This window comes from Falco peregrinus, chromosome 6 (genome assembly GCF_023634155.1).
Source record: "Falco peregrinus isolate bFalPer1 chromosome 6, bFalPer1.pri, whole genome shotgun sequence".
Classification (NCBI taxonomy): Eukaryota; Metazoa; Chordata; class Aves; order Falconiformes; family Falconidae; genus Falco; species Falco peregrinus.
In genome coordinates, this window is record NC_073726.1 from 16532823 (window position 1) to 16552194 (window position 19372).

Genomic DNA, 19372 nt, shown 5'->3' on the forward strand with positions numbered 1-19372 from the left:
GCTGCGTGTAATGGCAGCACATGGCGAGTTTTCAACCATATTCCCCAAAAGATCTGTATCTTATTATTTACATTGTATCTAGTTGCATCCGTACAGAGGCTCCATCCCTTTTTGCCTCACTTTGGGTAACAATTGATACTTTTCTGAAAAGCAGGGGGATGGAGGACCATGTACATATGTAGGAACATGGAAACTGAGAGGAGCCACAGCTTTACGCTGCTACTGGCAAGTTTTAATTCTTCTTTTGTTTGAGGAGAGGAAAAACTGCTTTTCTGTATCTCTTCAGAAAGTGCCAATCTTACTGGGCTATCTTAGGGGGTAAAAAAATTGTCATCAGTATAGTTGAACTTTCCTGTCGTTGTTGTTTTCTTGTGTTTGATATTTTGCTATACTTGCAGTCAAACAAAGTCAGGTGCTTAGCAAAAACTACATTCTGTCCAGACAGCACTGCAAACCTTGCCTTGGAATTTATTATTTATACAGGAATATCTGTGGACTGCATTCTACTATCCAGTGTATTGAAACCTCAGATAGCTTTGAATTGTGGGGGAGTTTTTGCTCAGAATTTGTGCTTAGATCCTAGGAGACTACAGAGTAGCAATTGGATGCTACAGTATATGTTCCATGGCTTGAATGAGGCTTTCCGTCACTTGAGCAGGTATCAGTTCATTATTTTCTCTTTATGAGAGCATACTGACTCAAGAGTGCTGCTATGGAGTTGGTTCATTCAGAGAGATATTTTGCAGCAAGGAACTTGCTGTTGTATGTGATACCTTCTTTTACTTGGTTTTGAGTTGCTCCTGACATTTTCTGCCATAGGTTTGTTTTTAATTAGAGGGGTTTGGGCAGGTGAAAGGGCACAGGGGGCTAGAGGTGAGAGGAAATTACCCTGGAGAAGGATAGGGAAGAGGAGCTGGGGGGATTTCACACAGTGGTAGAGTTCTGGGAGCATATCTTCTTAAGTTTCAGGTGATGTGTCCTTGCTAATAGTGTGCCCTCTTGCCTAATTTGCTTTATGTGTAAGTGCTTCAGATATGCCTAATGGGAATACTATGGGAGTTTGCAGATTACCAGAATCTGTTTGAAGGAATCAAGAAGAGTGGTAAATGATTAAATTTTTGTTTGGTTGAAGTGTTCCTAGTTTTGATGGTGTGTCGGTTACTGATGGCTTACAGTTCCTTTAGTATGTGTGTTCAGTGCTCTGCACAGCAAAATAGAGGACAAAGTTTTCATTAACAGCAGGATAGCTCCCATTATGAATAATCTTGCTTACCCTATGTGTCCAAGATCTTTCCTAAAAGTTCAGAATATTGACTGTTTTGAAAATGAGAACACTTCTTTTTCATTTGTGTTCGGAGATTGTAAAATCTAGTCATCTTCTGAATGTAATTGAAAGCCACACAGTCAAATCAATGCATTTCATTTTTAAGGGGATCCTTTTATCCTTGTATGCAGATGTCATGATGATAATATAGTAATCTGGTCATTAAAATATGTTTAGGCCTTGGCAAAGCTCTGCAACATTAATAAAGTGAAATGCAATCCCAGTGTGTGAAATACAGTTGATGATAGAACTGGAAAAAATAGTCCTGTATTATTTACATAAATTTTAATGTATTTTTTTGCAAAGAAGAAATATTCACATGGGAGGAATGCTTTAATTTGTTTTTGCATAGCATATTTGTTTGGTGGAATTGTAGCAGAGAGGATCTTATTTGTATTTTCATCAGTGGTTTTGCAACATGTTTGACATTTTGTGATCCTCTGTTTCCACACAGGAATAAAAGTCCTTGTCAGGTTATTGATACATGCAGTTGTAAAGCACTTGTGAATTATCTTGGAATGTAAACAGTGATTGTGAACTGGCCATGAATATGTTATTCTAATAAGAATTGGGCCATGTTGTGATAATTAACTGGGCATGAATGATTACTAGCAATTTTTATTGTATTATAATTTGTTTTTCATGATTGCTCCCTTTTTTTTTTTTCTCCACCCCCACCCCCACCCTCTTTCTTTGGTTTGTTTTTTTTTCCTCCTTTCTTTCACAAGGGGGAAGGTTGTCACCTCTTAATTTCTGGTAGCCACCCTCTTGATACTGAACCAAAATAACTGTGATAGACAAATAGCCAGCTTCTAAGCTGTAAGTGGGTAGATAGTTGCAACATTCTCCTTGCTGTAAAATATAACTCTAGATGAAACTAAATCTTCTCACTTCACGTACGTGCTGTTATAGACTAAGATTTTGAATTTAGGTTTGGATCTTAGTTATGCCCATGTTTTCCATTGAAATTGTTAGTGCATTGTTGTATTTAATCGCTGATGACTTTGATAATGTTAGCTGTAAAATTCAGCTAGTGCATTAAATGGAAACTGCTTCCACTTAAGCGTTAAAGAAATAGAATTGTAATTAGCAAGTTCTGATTTGTGTTCATGAAGAGTTTAGTATGCTACAGTTAGAAAGAAAAAAATTATCTCTTTTTTGTTATTCACTAACCTAAAACTATGTTGAGAAAATGTAATATTACAAAATTTTTAATGGCTAAAGAGATGTTGCAAGTGTCCTTCAAGTATCGCAAATACAGGTGATGAGTGAAAAATTTATAAAGGAGTGTTTCAGACATTAAAGAAACTCATCAAATCAGTAAAGAAATTTATATGTAAGGTATCCAGACTGCCTTAACTCCTACTGTATACTCATGTAGCAACTATGCATCCTAGTAACTTAGAGTATGTGCTTCCCCATAGATAGTGTTGGGGTTTTTTTCAGCTCTTGTAGGCTTTTTATATTGCAGAAGCGTGTTATAACCAAAACAGAGTTCAGTTTTACAAACTACAAAGATTCCGGACTCTGATGCTTGCAATTGAGATACAGGGTTTAAAGTCTTTGGACTCTGTTTAAGTATCAAATGGTATACTGCACTTGAACTTGGAGACTTGAAAGAGCAAATGTACTCTGAGGTATGAAACAGGTTTAGGAATCCTCTGCCCAATACTTTGGAGATGCTTCATATTTTAATATTGTGGAAGAAAACGTATTCTGGGCTTAAGAGTTCTACTTAGGCAGAGGCTTTCTATCACAAATCCTGTTTAAAAGGACTGTTTAGTCTTTCTGCTCTGATAACTACAGAATATCCTTTCTGTTGGAAAGTTGTTGGAAAACATACCTATGATGATCTCAGAAACAGAATGGTATCTAATTGCTGAGTAGTTGAATAGATCATTTACAGAACCTTCATTAACAGGGAGTTTACCTTAGCAAGTGGTGTCTTATGCCAGTCAGATACAGCACGTCTATCAAACAGGAGATTGAGAAGGAAGGTGCACATCACTAACTTAGAGGTTTTGTGAGTGATGGATGCTCCACATATGTACCTTACAGATGTATATGGTCATTCCTTGTACTGTGCTGAGTGGGGTGTTAGTGCATACTGCATTTTTTTCTATACTCAGATATTTAGCCTCCTTAACAAAGAATTTCATGGCCTCTTTTGGTTAGAATAGGGATTCTGTCTGACACTATATTCATTTACCCTTCATTAAATCCGTGTACCACGTTAATCTCTCACCCAACTGCTGCCAAGAGCCCTGAGGCAGGTACCTTCCACAGGTCTGGTGCTGCAACAGCATACACAGTGCAGTCCTGCGCTGAACTATGTTGCATCCCTCAAGATATGTATGTATGTACCTCTTTCACAATAAAGTAGCTTCAGCTCACACAAGCAGCTCCAGAGGTTGCTTCTGATCCTCGATACATTTCCACCTGGAGGACATGCAAACAATTCTCAGTGGACAGATATTTGCTCACATGGCTGCTATACTGTATTTAGGCTATTTTCTGTTAGGTTTTTTGGGGTTTGGATTGTGGGTTGGGTTTGGGTGGTTGGTTTTTTTTTTTCAGAAGCTGAATTTTGTTGAACTCAGTCTTCTGGAAAAGTGGCTTTTTCCAGATGAGATGTTGTGATAGGAATTAGCTGTCACTCATGCCATTGTAATTACACTTAAACTTGCAGATGAGGTGTTAACATATATTAAGATACAAGTTATAATGGATATACTTCTTTTCGTGTATGATGCTTTTCATCAGTAAATTTGAAAGTATTTAATTAGGAGTTACAATGTACATAATTGCTCCTGATGTACAAGGAAAGACAGTAAGAATTCAAGAAATCTGGCTAAAAGTTTTCCCAGTAGGCAATGAAGGAATGCGGGGTTTGACGACTCCTCTGTCCACTGACAGGTCTGTTGGATTGTGAGGTAATTAGTAAAAGCCCTCCAAGGACCCATACTGTTACAGTAAATGGGGGTAAAATTTGTTCCTTGTAATAGTGTGGAGGATATTTTTGTTTAATGGGTTTGGTGAAAAGGTCTCTTAAGTGGTCTCTGTCCATGAATCTTGATGACGTTTTATTGCTTTATGATGCTGGAGTGTACCTTAAATGCATGAGACAAGGCAGTGCATTTTTGCTTCTCTATTTCCTTTTTCTTCTCTCTATTCAAGGCGCTATCACCGCTGAAGACAAGTGTGTGCCAGGGAATTGACAGTGTCTCTGAAAACTTGTGTCTTGGACTCTATCTAGGAAACCTCTTATTCCACTGATCCTACAATTAGGTAAATCATGGAGTACTAGTAGCCACAGCAGACTTGAAGAAAAGCTGAAAAAAAGTGGATTCTAAACACATGAAGAATCAGTCTTTAAACAGAACTGTTTTGTTGTTTGGTATTTTTAACAATTACAGAGCTAGCACAACGCTGTAATGCTGGCTGAAATAAATTAGTAAATGCTTTGCTACACCCAAATCCTCAGAATAGTATAATGCTGGAAGGGAGATGCCTTCTAAGCAAAGTTGACTGGCATCGGGCTGCAGCATAAGAAGTGTTAAGTGGTCTGCTCATGTCGGTGAGCTGTTAGGTGGATGAGATTATCTGGGACGCTGGGTGCTGGTGAAAGCATGGATTCTGGGATGAGGTCATGTCAGCAAATGTTGCTGCTGACCTTTTGCATGTTTGTGTGAAGAACCTGAGACAGTCAATGAGCAGACCCATTTTCGGCAGCTTGCTTTAATCTCGGTGCAGTTTTCTTTGTGTGTTTTCCTAGGATGTTCTTAGCTCCCCAGTAAAAATGGCTGAGCCATTTGAATCCTAATCTCAGTCAGGTGTCAACAGTAATGAAGCTGCAGGTACCCACTGCAAGGGAACTGGGCTCAAGCGCCTGCATTGAGAAGCCAACTTCCTACCTTCATGGTCAGATGGCTTCAGTCAGCGTAGCACATCTCAAGATCTGAATCAGCCCGCTGATTTTTGATTACATTCAATGGTCTTGCTTTAAAAAGAAAGACTTTCCAAGCCTCAGAAATGCTACCTTGTGGTATTCGAGTTACCTTCTGAATTACTAGCCAAGTGCTGATAAGTTATTGCTGCAGTGAAAAAATGGAAAGTGAGGTCACGTTCTGAAGAAGAGTGAGCTGGAAAGATCCTTGCAGTAGTCATATACTTAAGACTATAATTAGGAAAAAACAGTTGTCTTTCTCTATTTTGAGTAGTTCATTCCCCAAAAGCCACAGTTTTCTCCTGTCCAGGAAACAAACAAACCAGCTCCAAAGAAAACTAAAGCTTTTCCAAGTCTCTGTTTAAGAATGTGAAAATTAAATCGTTTCATAATTTTTTCGTTTGTTAAACAGCAAGAATTACATAGGTGCAGGTCAGAATATGACTTGTGCAGTATTCAGTATGGCAGAAATTGAAACAGAACAATAACATGATTGAACTAATAAACTGCTGCTTTCTTTCATTGAAAGAGCCCCATTAATAGCTTTTATTGTATTAGTGAGTATGTCTTTGAGTGATGATATTAAACTGGTGATTTGTATTATGAATAGGTACTGTGCAGCATAACAACTGCAGATTTTTATATTTTTTTTGACAGATAAAAATAATGTGTCTTCCGTTGCTTTTTAATTTCTTTTGCTTTTTCAGTACTACTATATGAGCAGGTTTCTTTAGACTTGCTCTGTAAATTTTTTGAAAGATGTCAGAACTGAAACATCCTGATATTTCAGTGGTGAAATACTTACAGTTTCTTTTGCTTATTCCTTAGTTGGTAAAAACTCCTCAAGTTTCTTAAGGCCTTTTTTGCCTGATGTAGCAACAACAAAAAAATTCTCATTTTTCTTTCATCTAGTGGCAGTGAATCTCATGAGTATGTCTTGGTAGCGGAGTTTGTGCCTTCATAGGGTGATTGCTTTAACCGCAGAGCTTTATTTTGAGGCTTTAAATTGTGATTGATCCTGCACCTGTGACAAACTGTAACTTAATTAGTAGCACCCCTGGAAGAAGGAGGGAGCAGAAAGGAAGGGAATACCTCTGAATGCAGCATGTACATGTGCTTAAGGATGTTCATATTGAGGATTTGATGGACACTTCAGTGGCATACAGACTTGCACTGACCTAAGCTGTTTGTGACTGTGTTCTTCTTTAGGGTTGTGTCTCTTGGAAGCAAGAACACTCCCTGAGGTGTGCAGCAAGCTCTTGGCATGGGCTCAGTTAGTCGAGCAAAACTGTGCTTTTATCTCTTGCAATATGGAAGAGACTACTGTACCAGTGCAAAGTGCTGCATTGCCAGACTAGTTTTTCTATACTTAACATGTTTAACCAGGAGGAGCATATTCCTATACTGGAAAATGTGGTGTACATGTAACTGTACTGTATAAATCTCAGTGTAAGAGCTGATGATGTATGTATGCTTTTTCAGACAGTAGAAGTATTTGACTGATTGTACTTGCAAGGATAATTATTCCCTTGAGAGGAGAATTCTTAAAACAAGAGAGCTATTTTCTGGAGTTGTATGTTAGTGGAACTAAAGACTTCAATCTGCAGGAAATATTAACGTCTGTTTTACTGTTTTGCCGAAGTGGCCTTAGGATGAAGTTTTGGTATGTTTGGATTTTGGTTAAAAAGTTTCTCATTCATATTTCCATATCCTGTTACCCATTAATGAACTTTTTCTCATATTTTTCTTTGGCATAAAGTCCCCTAACTGAAAAAAAAGTGCAGTTGAGCATTTTAAGTGGTACCTCAATCTGCAGGCCAACAAGGAAGAGAATTAAATCAATTTCATTTGGAATTGTGTGAAGGAAAAAGATGATTGTACTGAAAGTCTATCTGTCTGTCATAGAAGTTACTTTCAAGTTACGTGAGAGGCAATATTCCTGGAGAGGTGCTGTTATAAGTGTAGGAGGCAATACATAAGAAGCACAGAGAATTGGCATAAGAATTATTTGTGTCCTTTTAGACAATGTTTTCATTTAATACCCAGCAGTTGATTAAGAACAAGCCGATACTTTCCATCTTGAGTGAGAAGAGAGTTGTTAAATTAAAAAAAATAATAATCTTATGTTCTTGCCCTTGACTTTTATTGAGGGGAGAAGTGAAGTGACAAAATAGAAACACCTTTGGCAATGGACGTGGGGATTGCAAAAAGCTAGGCAATTATTGGGGGGGAAGGAAAAAAAAAAAATAGAAATTGATATACATGGCTGCATAGAAAGTGCCCTCTTCAATTCGTTCAGTCAGGTTTTGAATGTTGCAGATTGTTTTGCTTGTAAAATGCATGTGTTGTAAATGTCATGGCTAATTAGTTTCAGAGGGTGCTTCTGATTGCTTTGAGATGCAAAGTATTTAGATATTTAGTTATGTTTGACTTTTTTTTTAGCTATGCTTTTGAAGAGCTGACAGACCCAGAAACTGAAGTTGACTATAGAGCAGGTAAACAGCAAATTCCCTCATAGTATCTTATGATGTGATTTGCTGAAGATGAGTTCCTTTTCTGTTATAGTGTACCAGTGATGTCGTGGATCTGTCTGTGATTATTTCTGTTGGCAACCTTATTCTGAACAAACTTAGGTATACAGTGGTCACCAAATATTTAACGGACAGTACTACTACTGATTTGCTTTGAAGTAGCAACTTAGTAGTGAAAGATGATATACACCAAACATGCTCTATTACTGGATATAGCATCTTTTTCTTAGGTCTACTGAAGCAACAGGGGTTTTCCTTACTTGGCATTAAGAAATAGTGACTTGACTGTAAAACTGTACAGAACACTTTGGGAGGTGAGGAACTGGATTTGAGTTTTCTATGGACTTTCTGGTGGCTGAGTTGTGGAGTATAAAGAAATACTGACTTTCCTCAGCAGCAATGGATACTATGACAGCAGTAAAGGCACCCATAACAGCACTTGATGAAATGGGAACAACATGTAGGTCCACTCTTCCTGTACATTGACAAGCAATGAGATACTTAGCATTTTCAAAATTACATAGGTGAGATTAGGGATTTTGTTTTTGTCAATATTTTTTGCTCATTTACTCAATATTTTCTCTCATAGAAAAATTAGAAGAGTATATTCATTAGCCATTGTCTGAGAAATATTTTCCTGATGATGCTATCTTTATTAAACTTTTATTATAAAAACAATAATAATCTTGTTATTAAAGAGCTGAGCTAAAAAGCTGTGAAAATTTTCATTTTTATAGGACTTCTAGTAACACATGTTCTTATTCAAAAAAGCGGGATTTCTATAAAAAATGCGTAGCAAAAGTTTTGTTTGAAAATGTCAACAAAGACGAATATATGCTGCAATTATATATGCCCCTTGGATATGAAAACACTCCTTTAAACATTATTAAGACTTCTTTAATAAATCTTTGTGATAGCATCCCAATTGTCACACACCACTTCTAAAACATACTGAAAGTTATCTTATTCATTGCTTGTTCTATAGTCATAGTGAGGTCCCAGCCAAAATGAAGGGCCCCATTGTGGCCACAGTGTATGGACAAATAGTAAGAGAATACTGAAAGGCTGCAATCTAAACAGGCAGGGCAAACAAAGAGCATATTATCCTGATTTTAGAGATGGGATACTGAGGCACAGAAAAATCTAATCGGGGTCATGCAAGAATGCTGTTCAGGAGCCAGGAATTAAGCCAGCTCTCTGCTTTAGTCCAGTTGTACTGCCTTAAACCAGAGTTGCTCTTCTGCAGAAGATAATACAGCTTTGCAGGCTAGCAGCATGTGAGTGCCAGTTGTGTCTTGCTGAGTGTTTATGAAGAAAACACCAGTTGGAGGATTAAATTCTGTTTCATGGCAGTCTGCACAGAAGAAATAGGAGTGAAGGGTTGTTTCGGTCATGGGTGTTTTCTCCTGAGGACTGCTTTACTACATAGATAACATTTTGTTGTTAGTGTGCATTAATAAGGAAATGAAAGAAGAAAAAGTGCAATCCTTGTAGTATGTCATTACTGGTATTCCAAAAGATGGGATTACTAAAATAAAGTATTACAAATTAGTTGTATTTAAAAGATTTCTGGGGGATTGTTCCACATTTCAGTATTCAACATTTCCTTAATGTAAGATCATTGAAGATGTGGCTTTAGCAAATGGGGGAAAAAAACTTTAGTACTCACTCTGACCCACTGTAAACATAGTCCGTAGCACAGTTGTACTGTTGTGCAGTTTACAGATGGGTTATTAATTTATTTTATCAAGTATTTATTTTCATTTGCACAATGGGAAGCTTCAGGTCTTTGCCCTAAGTCCATGTAGAAGCCCTGCTGGTTTGAAATCAAATAATAGCATAGCTACATCATTAGTAAATACTTATTGATTATAGTGAACACTTAGGATTATTGTGCTATGATATGGAAGACAAATTGACAGTATTTTATGCTGTCTTCTCACCTCTTCAGCCAGCCACAATCAGAAGTGATATTTATGGTGAACTAAGAACTAAATTTCTCTGGTTACTCTGGCTGATCCTCAGCTATTTTAATAGCCTCACAGGATTTTTGTTCTCTGAGGTAGTCAGCTAGCAATTGTCAACTAAATTTGGACATTAGAAGATATTTGCAAGATTTGCTTTGCAGTAGAGAAAGACCTGCGTTTTTTCCAGTATGAAATTTCTTGCATTTTTCTTTCTTTTAAAAAGTCTTAATTGGTTTCCCATAAGGAGGAAATGTCTTACGCACATGGAACAGGTTCTTGGAGTAGATGCTGCTGCTGGTCCCACTGCAGTAGCACTTGCCACTGGTATGCGAGACTTAAGTATTTTTAACTGTGTCCAGTTCTTCTTTTAGCTTGGAAAGCTGAAGTCTTCTGTTTACAAAGTCAGGAGGTTGCGATAACAGTTGCAACTTTCCCCTAGTTTCCTGTCACAACAGCAAGGTTGTACTTTGTGAATTTCTTGTGTTCCTAAGCTGAAGTTAAACATGCCCATTCTCAACCTTTTATCTTTTGTTTCAACTGCTGTGTTCTGATGATCACTATACTCTGGCCTAAGCTTTGCTGCTTATGTAAGTAGCACCAAATGGGATCAAACCAAGTGCTGACCAAGAAGCTCAGAAAGAAAAGAGATCAGCCTTTTAACAAAAGGAACAGGGAAGCTTTGTAACAACCTGGATCTAAAGAGAAGCGTCAGACTGCTAGGCAGGGTGTTAGCAGTGTTCTTCCAACTAAATCTGCCTTCCGGGAGCAAGACTAAGGCAGATCCAGCTCTGCTGGTACCAGTCTGTAACCTGCATTAATACAGACTCTGTAATAAACCACAATGCCTTGTATATAGACAACTTCCTGAAAGAATAGTTGTTCTCTGTTACCATAAAATAGGTGTGTTTTCCCATCTGTCAAGCAGAACTGTCTCCTTCAAATTCTGCACGTTTTGCTTTGAAGGACCTGAAATGCCTTTTTTTTCCATTCCCTCAACTACCATTTGCCTTGTTGTCTGAATTGGTGCCAATCTTGGCGGTCTTGGCAATCACCTATGTTAGGATAGATAGACTTTGTAGAGCTGTGGAGGTATGAAGAAGAAGGTCTTAATCACAGATAAAAGGGAAGAAGTCTCATTCCTCGTTAGCATTCTTAGCCAGACTCTTGGTAGGAGTATTTGAATGGCCCATCTTTCCAGCAAGAGATTCCCTCATTTTCACTGATACTGTGTTTTCACCTTTGGCTCTAGACAGACTAATATAATTGGATTTTCAGGGCTCTAATGACTTGCAGAAGTCCAGTATGCTTTTCTGAAACCTGTTAACATCTCAGGCTCCAAAAAGGATTGATCACTCCACGAATGAAGGACAGCAATACCAAGTTACTGCCCTGTGACAATTATCAGCTGCTGAAATGCCAAAGGTGAAAGCTGAGAAGGAGTCCTGGTTGAGTACTTTTGTAGCTTAGTAATATGCTGTCCTGAAGATTTCCAGACATAAGCGAGATGAAATTTGTAGCTGGAGGTGATATCTTTAATTAGAACAACTGTAGTGGGCAGGGAAAATAGACACATTTTGGGGCATCCATCTCCTTAAAGCCCAAAAGCCAGATCTAACTGTTTACCTGTTGGTCTAAGTGAAGATACTGTCTATATTTACATGACTCTTCTAGCTTGCTTTTAAACACATGAAAGCCTATTTCTTCCTTGTATTTTGCTCACCTTGATTTTTGAGGAAAAATTCAAAAAGAACCCATATATTTCAACCAGCATTTCATATATCTCCAGGTCTTCACTTTACTCAGTATTGTTATGTTGTTGCCTTGCCTCTTTAGTTTATTTGGCTAGGCATCAGAAAGCTTTGACCATCTTATGCCAGAAAATCAAAAGCTGAAACACTATTTCTGTGAGTTATTGTAATTAACTTGTAGACCTGTTATCTCTTCCTGTGTCGAGGTGTGCTCTCCCAGCAGAGAGGCTGACAGAGTCCACCTGCTGTAGAAGTCTCTGGGAAAGTATGTATGTGGTGCAACCCTCTAACTATTGCTACAGGTCAAACATCAAATTCAGGAGAGCCATACATCAATCTGAGCTGAAATTTAGTCCCATCATCCATGAAGGATACTACTTGTGCTGACAAATCTCATTTGCAGTGAGACTTCTCTTGATATATGTTCAAGGAAGAAAGAATTGTTCTGTTGCTATATAGTAGTTCATGGAGACACTCTACTCAAGGTGCATGATGCTTACTTTGAATTATGAGGGAAATGAAGATGATTTCCAGCCATTCCTTCCCTTATGCCTGCCTATGGGAAATTGAGAAATTTGAACTCTTATCCAGAGACTGATAATCCTCCTGCACATTCCCTATCCTTTGTATGCACAGCTGTGTGCAGCCATGCTCACTGTACAGGGTTTTGGATAGTGATGTATGTGAGCATCTAAGAGAAATCCACTGTTTCTGAAGGGTGAGAAAGTCTCCTGATCAGGACTTCTTTGCCATGCTTTCCATACTCAGGAGTCAGGATAGTTATTCTCTATGTTCTACAAACAGGGTGTCACCTCTGCTTCTGGATATGGAGTGTGTAGTCTGGATCCTTATAAATAATGTATCTTTTAATGTTTCCTTGCCCTCAGTAGTTTAATTTTTGCTGTCATTTAATAATACTGTTGCTGTCCTGAAGATTTCCAGACATAAGCGAGATGAAATTTGTAGCTGGAGGTGATATCTTTAATTAGAACAACTGTAGTGGGCAGGGAAAATAGACACATTTTGGGGCATCCATCTCCTTAAAGCCCAAAAGCCAGATCTAACTGTTTACCTGTTGGTCTAAGTGAAGATACTGTCTATATTTACATGACTCTTCTAGCTTGCTTTTAAATACATGAAAGCCTATTTCTTCCTTGTATTTTGCTCACCTTGATTTTTGAGGCATGTTATTTAACTGAGGTGTAGAAGAAGGTTTGGGGTTCATTTTTCTTTTGTTTCTGACTTTGGACCTTAATATGCTTAACTGGTATCTATTTTACTGCATAACGGGATTTTTTTCCAGGTAGTGACTTTATACAATTTTACAATAGTAGACTTTGTAAGCAGTTGCTTTAGCTCCTGGAAGATGATGTTATATGTAAAATGGGAGGCAACTCAAAATCCAGGTTCATGAGAAGGATGCTCCTTGAGATGATTTCCCTGAAGTGTAATCTAATAATGAAAGAGAAACATAAGAATAGTTACAATTTTGTAGGCAATAGTTTCATGTTACCAGAGTTGTTACAATTGCCTCATGTTCATGTTATGATTACACTTACCTAGTTAAAACTGAATATTATGTAATCCAGTTATGTCCATTTCAATTACAAGCATGTGTTTTATTGCCTGTCACCCTGCTAAAACTGTATTTTGCCTTGCCTTTCAGCCTTGTTCCACTTCCCAAATTCTTCCTTGCAGACTTGCAGGAGAAGGGCTGGTGCAGACCATGGCCAAGGCAGTGAACGGTCTGTCTCTGCTCTTGCTGTCCCTTTCCAGGACCATCCCCTGTCATTCCAGCCCTTAGCTGCAGCAGCCAAATGCTAATGTTCACTAACTTCGTTAATATATTTTAGCAGCTTTAATGTCTGTATTTGCCTTGTAGTTTAAACTCTGATGATAAAAAACTAAAAAGAAGGTGTTAACCAGAATTCTCATAACCATCCAAACAGATCTCAGTGTTATATGACGCTCTCTTAATGTGCACTCTTTTCTTAGCAGTATTACCTACATCCTTTACATCAGAAATGAGGCGGCTCTTTGACTGAAGGACAGGCAGGTAAAGCCAGTGTGTTCAGGAACTGAAAAGGTAAAAGTTAATCTGTCTGGTTACACTGCACAAAATAACTGAGAAGTTAAGTGGTGAAGTGAGAACCTGGGTTTGAAGATTAGTTCAGTAATCTGAAGTGTTAGAAACAAAGAATTATGTAAAAGGAGATTTTATGCTTCTGAGTGTTGTTATACAGTACAGATCAATGAACTTGTTTACTGCTATCTTTAATTGAGGGACAGGTAGCCTTATTCTTACAAAGTTTCTTTTGGAGCCACGTGTATTCCCTTAATATTGCATATATAATCTGTGTGACAGATTTCAGTGGGAGCTAGAGAGGCACCACTGCTCCACAGTGGTTTTAACTGATCTTGATCCTGTTGGTCCTGCTCTCCAGTTCTGGGCTCTCCATTTCCTTCCCCTCACTTAACGCTAGCCTTCATCAGGTTCTGCAGTAGGGCAACTCATGAAATTAAACTGTAAGAAAACCTTTACCTGTTTTTTGTCCTTCCTGTTGTTACTTTGCTCCTGGTTCAGAGCAAACTATTGTCTCTAATTTGACTCCTTGTATAATCAGTTAATTGACAGTACAAGCACAAGGGAGGGGCAAAAATACGAAGTTTGGCGTCAAAAAGGACCATACCAGTGCCTAACTGATCAGTTTAAATTCTTGTGATGCTGCACAAAATTGCAAACCAGCATTTGTTTTTAGTGTCATACAGGGTTAAAGAAAGAAGATTGTTACAGGAGAAATTAAATGCCTTTGCAAACACAGAAGAGTAGCTGAGCATTTACTAGGTTTTTTGGTGTTGGAAGCTCTATTTGAGTTGTGTACAGAGATTGAAATAAAGACTCCATACCATAATCAGATGAGCTGTCTTCTGCCTGCTCCAAGGAGTAAGGGGCTGTATGCCTCCATATAAACAAGTTGTAAGAACTAGGTTTTTCAAGGAGAAAAACCTTACGTTAGCTACTGTCTTATCCTCTAGATGTCTTAGATGTAAAAAGCTGAGATTTCTTGGTGTCATGAGGCATACTTTCTAGACCTGTGAGTTGTGGGTTTTCTCCTCCAGTATTCTTATGATGCATTAGTCTGCTAGCCCAGGCAGTTCTGGTCCTGTGTTGCCAAATTATTTTAGACTGGAATGGCAGATAGCCTACATAAATTAATAAAAGTCTTCCAAATTGTAGAAGAAAAGCTTTGTCATGTTTTCCCATGTTTATTTCTTTTTTCTTTTTATTTAATATATAGTGTCTTGTGCAAAAACTAGTGTCAATGACGTGTAGTTTACTTTATAATCCCTTCCACACATGTTGTTACAAAAGGTATGCGAATACTCTTAATCTGCAATATTCATTTAGATCAGTAATTCCCAATCATGAACTTTTCTGGTTTTCTCTTCTGTTACGGGTCTTTGGGAATGGAAGGCATCACTTCCATCTTCAGTAGTTTCAAAGCACCTAGATAAAACAGTGTAGTACAAAAGCTTTCCAAGTCATTGGGAGTAGTATTTCCTGTATGAACGGTAATTAATGAAAAATTCCCAACATTCTTTAGGATTGCCAGCATCCTTATGCTTGCTGTAACCTAGGAGGCAGCATACCATTCAGAGTTACTGGTCTGATTTAAAAGGTGTCATGACCTTGACTCTTTACCGCCCTGACTCTTGTTAAATGTATTTACTGTTTTTTCCCTGCATTTTTTTTTTCTTTGTCACTATTGTGTTTCATTTATTATTGTTGTTGTTGAAAAGTCCAGTATTTCTGTTCTCATTAATTACTTGATTTTTTTAGCATGCAGAATCTTTAGTTCCTTGTATTAACATCCAAAGGATGTCTATCAGTCAGGACTTATGACAGTTGTGTTTGGCCCTATGTTAGTTCTGTCCTGAATATTTTAATTTTACTTTTTTCCTCAATTTCTTGATTACTTCATCCATGACCTGCATTTTTTTCATCAGAAAAGAAATGAGCTTGAGCATTCCTTCATGGTTCTGATCCTGAAGTTAGCTGTGATTTCAGCAGGGTCTTGGAGTAAATGACATCCAGTAATCTCTTTTAGCTTAAACTCTTCTGTGATTAATTGCAACTGTGACTCTGCCATTTTCAGGGGTAAAATGCAATTTATACTGGCTAACTAATTGCTGAAACAACCTACTGATTTTTGTGTAAAAAAAGGAAAACTAAAGGAAAACCATACTTGGGGGAGAATAAAGTTAAATGGAAAGTGTGTGACATTTATTTCTAAGATAAAACTATCGTGTCTATGCAAGCATGTTTAACTGCTTTCTGAGTAATACCCTGAAGATGTCTTTTTATTGTTTCAGCTTCAAGTTTCAATTCGGCATTCAAATTACTTATTTTTTAAAGTAATCTAATGCACTGAAAGATTTTGTGCTTGCCTCCATTTTTGATTGATGGATCAATTTGTCACTTCTATGGAACAAGAGGGAGATATTGAGCACATTTCTAGACACAGAGTTTAAAAATCTGTATCTCCAGGAGCTGGAGAAACCATGTGGATTTGGTTTTGTCCACTGCCATTGCCTTTTTTTGTAACTTTGCTTTGTTAATTTTAAGCTAGTGTTGAATAGTCCTCCTCTCTCCCCTCCTCCCTCTCCTTCTCTCTGTTTACACATAAACATCACTAATTTTCAAAGCAGACTTTGTGTGTATATTTAGTGGAGCAACAGAGATTTATGAGAATGTTTAAAGTGTGTATAATTTATAGCAAAAGATCACAATTAAAAATTTAATTTCCCACACAATATTATGAGGCCTTACTGTTTGACAACGCCAATTCTTCAGTGGCAGAATGTTTTGGATTGTTTCTAGTGTGTGTTTTATTATACAGTTGGATGTAAATTATTATGAATTATATAATAATAGAGAATGAACATCATATAAGTCATCTGGCTTTGATTATTGCTAAAAATAGTTCCTTTGTGTGTTTTATTGGAGAAGATAAGTCATATCTGACACCTGAATTTTTGTGTTTGTGCCACAATTTGCAAGAAGCAACATTTTCTTTTGTTTCTATGGTATTTGTGTTTTTAATGCACATTTTACCAAGCCGATGTCTTATAAAACTGTCATATGGCTACAGCTGTCTTTTTATTTGCAAATGTTAGTAATATAAAAACTATAAGCAGAAGTTATATTTTTTACAAGTGCCATAGCAAAGTATACACAAAGTAATACTTGGTTTAAGATTTTAATCTAGGAAGGTCGTATTTCTTACACTCAGCATTCACTGTCTCTGATTTCCACCTATCTTGCATATTTTTCATATGATATGGGACACTCTCACATCCTGTTAGTCAAATAGCTCATTTTCAAGCAAGACCTTTGTCAGTGTACAGTATCAAAAGGCATGAGTGGCCAAAAGATTTCATTGCCAGGGGAGGATGATTCAGTACTGCGGGGAGTGGGGTGTGTATAGGCAGCACTTCTGCAAAGTGTGTACATACTGGAAAATGAGTTATCAGTTCTCTCTTGCCATCAAGACTCTTCTTTGAATCCATCAAAAACATCATCCAGTGAAACGAAGTAACTGCGATGGGGGCTGTGGACTGCTTTTACTTACCAGAAGGGCTTTTACTTACCAGCTCTTCCTGTCCAGACTTCTAGGTGTCTGTATTTACACATAGGGAACAATCTGGTCACAAGCAGTGGTAGAGATCACCATGCTAGTCTGGGGTGAGTCATGCAGACCTTGGTCACTTTGTTTCCCTGTTAGGGGAGACCCAAGTTTTGGTAGAAAATAAATATTCTTTGCAGTTGCTCTTCAGTCCTTCCCTGTTCTTTTTGTACTTTAATAATTATTTCAGTACTGTTTGATAGATGCTCACCTTATCCACCAGTTATCTGCTGTCTTCCTCAGTGGTCTTGCCTTTTCCTATGAAGAAGTCTTTCCTCAGCTAACTTTGGAGAAAGACGTTTTCTCCTCCAAAATTAATCTTTTCTGAAAAGCTTATCACCATTGCATATTCACACATGCAGGGAGGTGTGATTGTTGCCTTTAGCAGACAAATTCTTTGGAGAGGCCATTGTCTTTTTTGCTACACGTACAAGGTCTAGATTGTCAAGTGGCTGTAATCTGATCTAGGAATGATAGCAGTGTCCAGAATAACCCTACAGTCGTGGTCCCTTTGAGTAGGACATGGTAACATTGACCTACTCTTATTAAAAACAAGAAAACATGTATCAAAAGATACATATAGTTAGTTATATTTTCTGCTTGCTTTTTCATTTCAGCTTTCCTTGTTTTCTTCATTGTAAATTCTCTGATCTGGATTGCATTTGTAATATTGTTATGCCTAGTAAAGTGTGTCCCCAGTTGGAATTTCTAGTGCAATATTAATGCTCCATACAGTTTTAATTAAAAAGTAATTTATATATACTCTTATATATACTGTGTGTGCTTACAAATCATGACTTTAATCATGAAAACTGGTTTGTGCCTATCTTGTTAACACTGATGAACTAATAGAATTAGTTAAACCTGCTTGGACTTGGTGAATTTTCCTTTCTTACAAACCTCTGCATAGTGAGGCTTTTAAGGAATCCAGTCTGAAAGGTAGTGTTTAAGTTTTTTAGCTGTTCAGATTCAACAATAATGATTTATTTCTGTATTGTGATTTCTATTTCTGGTTTCCAACCTGTGGTCTTGTGTCCTTGAGATTCTTGGATTAATTTAAGTGGACTTTTAACAGGTAGCTAATAACTTCAGTTCATATCAGAAGACTCACAATTAAAATAGATGCTTGCACCTCCACTGGGCTGTTCCTAGGCATCTGCAAAATGAAAAAACTTCCAAAGCACTGTTTCAGGATGTCACTTACTCTGCATCTGTGCATCATTTTGATGCTTTGTATCTCACAGACATTTTGGTGCGTTCTCCTACACGTCTGTAGGATGTTTCTTTGCATGTCAACTTCTGCCACCTCGGTATCATAAAATCTTAAATGGTGCTGTTTACCTGTTAGGTGTGGTGCAGTTTGCCAGGGTTGTGCAGAGAGCTTGTAAGTACGGGGACTTTTCCTTCATTGCTCTGTCTCCTTGACAGTGCCTGTGAAAATGTAGATGATTTTGTGATCCTGTGAACTAACCTGATTTCTTATTCCATCTATGTCCTTGGATAGATTTCTCCAGTATTAATACCTTCTGTGTTTTCATAAGTTACTCCCTGCAGCCAGGCTTCATAAAGACTCAGACCCAGCCAGACTTCATAAGCCTCTAGAACTGGGCATGTTTGAAAGACTAGTAGTATACAGAGCTGTGAAGGCTGAATGGACTTCAGGAATATAAAATGAAAAAAAGTTGTAACTCTTGTGTTTGTAATGTGCAAAGTCTGGATGTTTTCTTAAGAAGATTGCCACCAGACCATTCAAACAACAGAAAAACATGTTTTTAAGTTGAGTTGTTTTAACCATTTTTGAAGTATTTCATAACTGTAATTAAATATATGTTTTCAAGCTGAGACTGTGTGTCAATTTATACCTGGAAGAAATACTTTACGTTGTGGAGTTTACAATGCTGTTAGTGGAAATCTGTAAGTTCTGATCAAAAATATCCTTGGCTAAGAATTGCCAATGTGAAGTGATTTTTAAGATCACTGACTTACGAAATTAAAACAAGAAATAAAATGAACAGGCCAGAGGAGTGCCTGCTTAGGGTTTTGTTTGTTTGTTTTAGCAGTAGGGAGGATTTTATTTGTTCTTAACTGTGCAGTTTTGGCTTCATCAGTACTAATGCTAACTACACCAAGAAGTTACCAAAGAAGTTTATATCTCACCATTGCTGTTCC

The 19372-nt window shown here is 37.6% G+C and overlaps 1 protein-coding gene across 4 annotated transcripts in view; it reads left to right on the plus strand.

The window, feature by feature from the left end:
* The window catches only part of ATXN7L1 (ataxin 7 like 1), a 114586-nt gene that overhangs the window by 19391 nt on the left and 75823 nt on the right, over positions 1 to 19372 (plus strand). Inside the window, exon 2 of one of the 4 annotated variants that reach the window (XM_027795356.2) lies at positions 7713 to 7765. The exons of the other annotated variants lie outside the window; for them this stretch is intronic. The gene's annotated coding sequence lies outside the window, so the exon portion shown is untranslated. The remainder of the gene's footprint in view (positions 1 to 7712; positions 7766 to 19372) is intronic. 4 annotated transcript variants of the gene reach the window in all.